A 7,012-nucleotide genomic window follows, 5' to 3' on the forward strand; every position below is an offset into this window, starting at 1 on the left:
CCAACGAAGCTGGTGAGGTGGCGGCAGCCACGAACGCTTAATTCCGGGGAGAAAGGGAGCAGACGCACAAATATACACGCGCACGCACAGACGACAATATGAGCGCGAACATGTTACGGTACAGCACGCTGGCGTGTTTGAGGTTTTTGCGTGCCTTCGGTGACCACCGATGCGCGAGTTTTCTTTTTTTTTTCTTCCTGCCACCGCCGTAGCAGGGTGGAAATAGAAATGGGTGAGCAGGTAAATGTTCTCGCTCATATGTGCGCGCGCCTTTGTGTTCGTGCGTACGAATGCTCATTTCTACTCTGCCGTTCTTCGTTTTGCATTAGGCGTGGCTTTACTTTTCTTTCTCTCTCTCTCACTTTCCGCTTCATGCGGAACCGAGTCATTTATCTTTCGCCCTCACGCTGGCAGGTCGCTGTTCTCCGGAGGGCGAGCACCCGTCCGCTTGTTGCCAAGTGGAAAGGAGGACGGGCCAAGCGAGAGGGGAGAAAGAGTTGATCTTTTCATTCTCATTGCGGAATTGTCCATTCCGGCTTCGAACGGTCTCATCTGGGTGATGAGTAATTCGGCACTCTGAAGAGGCCCTAAATATGTTCCTTGGTTTCCACGGGCAGCGCTGTCTATACTCGCGGACAACTTTCTGTCGCAATGAAGGGAAAGCTACGGAGGCAAAGCACGCACAACAGAGCGCTTCTGAAAAGAGTCCCACGTTTTCATCAGCGTTAGCTTAAGCTGGGGAAGACAAAATAAACACCTTATTCGCAACAGTTCAATAAGCTAAGACACACCACTGAATGGAAAGGTTTCCTCATTTTGCGGCTTTTCCCCTCCGCGTCTGGGCAAACGCGAAACCGTCACATGTGGAAGCTGCGTCGCTTCAGCATCTCTTCCGAGCCACCATAAGCACTGTCAAACGCTGGCGCACTACTTGACAACGTATTGCATGCGCTACAGCCACGCGCCCGTAGCGTTCCCTTCGTTGTCACAGGAGAGAGAGAAACCTTTATTGACAAACGATTTACGTGCAGTGGCCGGAGACCCTTTAGTCCAAGGACCCGCTGGCCTCGGCCGCCAGCTTGACCTGTCTTATGAAGGACTGTTGTCCCGCCAGGTCTGAGCTGGTCAGCTGTGCCTCCCATTGCTCCATTGTGTGGTGTGTTTTATCAAACGGGTGTGATTCACAATCCCAAGTAATGTGTTGTAGTGTTGGTATGCCTCCGCACCACGGGCAGTCGGGCCTGTAGCGAGTGGGGAACATGGAATTCTGTAATTTAAGGTGGGGGAATACCCCAGTCTGAATTTTGCGCCAGCTGGCGGCTTCCTCTCCACTGAGTTGCGGGTGAGGGGGAGGGTATTTTTTTCTGGTTGCACGCTGATGAGCGAGAATCTCCCGGGCATTCGTTGGATTGGGGTCATTACAGTGGCTACCTGGGACCGTCCCAGTCGAGTCGGCCCGGTTAATAATACCTCGGGCTAGTGAATCGGCCAGTTCGTTCCCCTCAAGGCCTGTATGACCTGGACACCATAGGATACGGTGATGATGGAAGTTGTGCGCGAGTATATGGTACACGGGACGACGAAGCTTTGCAAGCTTTCAAAATGTGTTGTTGGAATGCCGAAGTGGCTAGAAGAGCTCAGCACAAGCACTGATTGATTGTGAGCCTACGCTTACGACGCGAGTCGTGTCCACTTCTCTTGCTGCGTTACCATAATTGTTGCTCAAGTTATTTCGGGAGTGCTAACAACCATTACTTTAAAATGCGTTAAATGCATTTTAAGATGCGTTTAAATGCGTTTAAAAAACGCGTTAGGCGGCCACCTGCGTATTACTTTTACAGAGAAGCTGTTTGCCTTACTGTGGAAGTGCTCGGCAATCTTATAAGCCAGTTTGTACGGCGTCCTGAGAGCTTTGTATAAAAGTGAATGGAGGGTATTGTAGGGGTAATACGTAAACAATTTTTGGAGTGCGTGGGCCAATTGGGGGCTAAATGAAAATTGCTAAGCTCCTGGTTTCTGGCTGTTTAGAATAGAATAATGTCGCCACATTCGCGATTCTACCAGAGCGCTGCTAATCACTCATATTAGGAATGGACTTGTTAAGGGAATACGGTGCCGTTGCCAGCATACGCGATGACATGGTAACATTTACCCCGGATAAAGGCACGACCCCGTGGCACAGGACCCCAACGCCGAGCCTTACGTGTTATCGACGAGGACGTGTACATACCGCCGCTACCGTGCAGACTTGTTTCCCTCAGTTGCGGCGCACAGTATAACGAAGACAGCGCTTGCCTTCATCGTCCTTTTTTGTCCCTCGTCTACGTATGCGCTGTAAGTGACGATTGATAGCATGAAATACCAACTATCCAGTACCAAAACCTTGCTGCAGTAGCGGAACCTGTAACTGCCCTTCTATTCCGCCAAGGTGTTGCCATCGCCCATGACATCGTCAGCTTAGTCGATCGGCATGTGGTGGTGCTCTTGACAAATTTCACAAACGAACGTCAGCACATCAGTAAAGGCACCGATGTCGCATACTTAGATGAAATCGACCTCGCTCTAGACTGTTTTGCCATGCAAGAAGAAGCCAAGGCTCCTACAACAACATGTACACCCGCTGTTGACGTTGGTCCAGGCTTAACGCCAAGAGAACGACACCATCTTATGGAGCTGCTCGAAGAGTTTAAGGACTGCTTCTCCTCTACGTCGCAAGTAGGCCAAACGCCGCTGACAAAGCACCGAATCATCACGGAGGAGACAGCAAGACCCATTCGACAGAACCCGTATCGTGTGGCCCAGAAAGAACGCGAGGCAATACAGAAGCAGGTCGAGAAGATGATTCAGGATGATGTAATCCAGCCATCAAAGAGCTCTTGGGCATCAGCTGTGGTGCTTGTAAAAGAGAAAGATTGTACGTTGAGGTTCTGCATTTATTATCGCAAGCTGAATCACGTTATAATGAAAGATGTTTATCCAATGCCCCAGATCCATGACTCTTTGAAGCGCCTTTGAATGTTGTAGCGCATAGTATCGCGTTACTGTGTGAATTTTCCGGTTTCCATTTTTTTTCCTCTTCTTCTTCTTTCTCCTTTTATTCCCTTTACCCCTTTCGCCAGCACAGGGTAGCCAGCCGGTACTTACACTGGCTAACCTCCCTGTCTTTCCTTCCCTTGGTCTCCTCCTCCTCCTTTATTGGACAGGCTACGGCGTGCGCGTTACTTCTCCTCTATGGACCTTGAAAGTGGATACTGGCAAATAGAGGTGGATGAGCGCAATCGAGAGAAGACTGGTTTTGTGACGCCTGATGGGCTTTACGAATTTAAGGTTCTGCCTTTCGGCTTATGCTAGGCCCCAGCCACCTCTCAAAGGCTCAATGACACTGTCTTATTTGGTCTAAAGTGCTAGACTTGCCCGGTGTGCTTCGATAACGTGGCTGTTTTTTCTGTCATTTTTGAAGAACATCTAAAACTGCTACTGTCAATTCTTCAAGCCATACGGTCCGCGGCGCTTACACTAACATCAGAAAAATGGCACTTTGGGCTTGAAGAACTTCAGTAGTCATGTAGTCTGCCAAGACGGTGTTAGGCCTGACCCGGAGAAAATTGGAGCAGTCACAAAGTTCACAAGACTCATAAGTCAGTCAGTCAGACGCTTCCTGGGTCTCTTCGCCTGTTACCGGCGATTTATCGCGGATTTTTCGCGCCTAGGCTCTCCACTCACCCGCCTCACAAGAGAAGACGTTGCGTTTGTAAAGGGAAGAGGGGCAAGAAGCGGCACTCAACGATTTAGGCAGCGTCTGCAAGCTCCGCCGGTGCTCGCTCACTTTGACGAGGATGCATCAACTGCGATCCACACAGATGCAAGCAACGTGGGTCTTGGCGCTGTTCTCCTTCAATGTCAAGACGGTGCCGAGAGAGCAGTTGCCTATACGAGCAGTACATTGTCACGTGCCAAGTCCAACTACTCAACCACGGAGAAGGAATGTCTGGGTGTCGTGTGGGCAGTCACGAAGTTTCGCCCGTACTTATATGGTCACGCTTTTCAAGTCGTAACCGACCACCATTCCCTTTGTTGGTTGACCAATACGAAAGATCCTTCTGGACGTTTGGCACGCTCGAGCTTACGGCTTCAAGAATACGACATGACAATAGTATACAAGTTGAGAAGGTAGCACATAGGTGCCGACTGCCTCTCGAGATCGCCGATTAAACCACCGAGCGCCGACGAGGATGATTACGCAGGGTTGTTAGAAGTTGTTGATGCGGCCGACATCTCTCGGCAACAGAAAGACGACGGGGGGGGGGGGGGGGAGCTAGAAATGTGTCGAGATTATTTTCAAGCCGGTGGCGAACATACGCATGTTAAATGAAACGGAGAGCGGTAAGTCGTTTGCGTCTATAGACAAGGAAGTGAAATAGCCCAAGAATTATACCTTAGGAGGGGGGGGGGGGGGCGCCTGGCGTATATAAACGGGGATTAGAAGTCCGGTTATCATGAAGAACGACTGAGAATGACCAGTTAGAAATTATTTTATCCAGCTGAACGTATTAGTGTGTGTTAGTATGTGTTAGTTGTGTCACCAAATGACAAAAATGTTAAACGCCATGCGATCAAAGTAAACACGCTTCCCTGGAAGCACTGCGTCATATATAGCCACGGCGTATCTGTGGAACGCTACACTCTTTCATTAGTCACTTTGAAATGTATTGATTGTGTACAAACGGTGCGCTTATAGCAAGCTATTCACTCATGCCAAGCTAACTGGCAGTCTCTCGTATCTCTAAAGAACGATGCTTTGTTAAGAATCCGATAAACCGTGATCGAACCCGGCAGGAAGCCTGCGCCACAAAAGATATGTTTCACAATTGTGTCGCACCACATTTCGTGTGGCTCCGAAGCATACCTCCACGCACTTGCAAATCAGTATGTCCCCACTCTTGGTCGGCACAGCTTCTGCGACTTCAACGTTATACTTTCGCTGAGCTTATCCTTGACGCACCAGCTGATGATTCACGCGTACTACATTACGCTCTGCTCCATTTCACCCTGCTTTTCAGCTTTCTTCACGCGCAACCCTCGCGTGTGTCCCAGTTCTTCGCAACCGAGTAATCAGTGTGCCACTGGGATGATGGCCAGGTTAGGCGAATTAGGACACAGAACCTGTAAACCGAGACGGTACACTGCGCTGGCGATGTGGATAACCGGAACAATTCCTCGCGATATATACGCAGCGAGACGCTGACAGCACGCACGCGGATAGGGTATGGCTCGAAGGAAGAAAAAAAAAACAATGAACTACTTGCGGTCATTTCCAGTTGTAAACAACCTACCCGCAAGACACAGACTACTCCTTCGGTAGCAGTCTCACAAGCAAATGAGGGCGTCGGCGACCCGTAATATGCAAACTCACGCGAAAAGTCCGAGTCTACATGTCGGCGAGCTTTTTTTACCTGGCTTCACAGCCGTGCTGTGACGCCGCTAGAGCGGCACTTGACACGGAAATCGAGATACCCGCTCCATCCGGGGGGTCTCCGCTTAACCCTCTCGGACAACTGAAACTGCTTCGCGGAGAAGCAAGGGCAAAGACGAAGGGGGGCGAGGTTTCTTTGTTTCCTCGTGAGCTGCGCGCTCCCACGCGCGTGGTTACCCGCAAGTTGCGCAGCAGAGATCGCATTGCGCAAACGTCTTGAACTTAAGAATGCACCGCGACCGCGATTCGAGAATGAAAACGATATGGGTCGGTAGATGTGAACGCAGTAATGGGAACCTCCTGAACGCGTGGTGCACGCATTGCCGGTGTAGGTTGGGTCCCGAGCAGGGGGTCAGTCGTCATCTATATTCCGGTAGTGCGCTATCAAAAAAATAATAATAATCGGGTGTCTCTCGTCGGTGTTCGCCGGCTTTCGCTAGAGGGCCGTGGCGGAAGTTGCGGCGTAAAGACAATGCACGCACAAGGAAAGTCGACAGACCTGGTCGTCCCGTGCCGCTGAATTCGTAATGATGCGCTTACTGGGGCGCAAAAGTATTTGCATTTTGCGTAACCACGCGCACACAATCTCTTTCTATCTCTCTCTCTGTCTCTCTCTCTCTGTTTATATATATATATATATATATATATATATATATATATATATATATATATATATATATATATATATATATATATATATATATATATATATATATATATATATATTGAAAGGGGGTTTATTGCAGCTCGTACGCGGGATCGCAAGTAGCGCTTGATCGCGAGTCCTAGGCGTTCGCATCAGCAGCCCGAGCTCAGGTCTCGCACCGCAGCGGTGGCAGTGCGCACAGCGCCACATGCATATTGCCCACTACAATTGCCCCCGCAGCGAAGAGGAGCCATCCTGGCGACCTAAGGGGATGACACGATAAGGGGGTGTGGTACGGCTTCAGGCAGCTGACGTAAACCGTCTCGCGGCCACGGCAGTGTTTGTCCGAAGATGGCGTCACCGGTTCGACCACATAATTCACAGGCGATGTACGCGCGACGACCCGGTACGGACCCTGATATTTCGGAGCAAGCTTTGGGCTAAGGCCTGGAGATTGGAAGGGCAGCTGAAGCCAGACGTGAGAGTCCACGGTGAAGGACTGTGTGGGCTGCCCGTTGTCGCGGCTATCTTTGTGAATTCCTTGGGTAGCCGACGTGAACGAGCGAGCCAGTTGGCGGCACTCTTCAGCATGGCGAACAACTTCGGAAAGAGGGGTGAATTCAGAGGCATCCGGATGATATGGTAGCACGGTGTCGAGGGCAGTGGATGGTTCACGTCCATAAAGAAGGAAAAATGGTGAAAAGCCTGTGGTAGCCTGAACGGCGGTATTATACGCGTACGTCACAAAAGGGAGGACATCGCCTCAATTGGAATGACCAGACGCAACATACATAGTGCGCATGTCACCAAGAGTGCGGTTGAAGCGTTCCGTTAGACCGTTAGTCTGTGGGTGATACGCCGTAGTGGTGCGGTGAATAGTGCGGCAAGCGACG

This window comes from Dermacentor albipictus, chromosome 6 (genome assembly GCF_038994185.2).
Source record: "Dermacentor albipictus isolate Rhodes 1998 colony chromosome 6, USDA_Dalb.pri_finalv2, whole genome shotgun sequence".
Lineage (NCBI taxonomy): Eukaryota > Metazoa > Arthropoda > Arachnida > Ixodida > Ixodidae > Dermacentor > Dermacentor albipictus.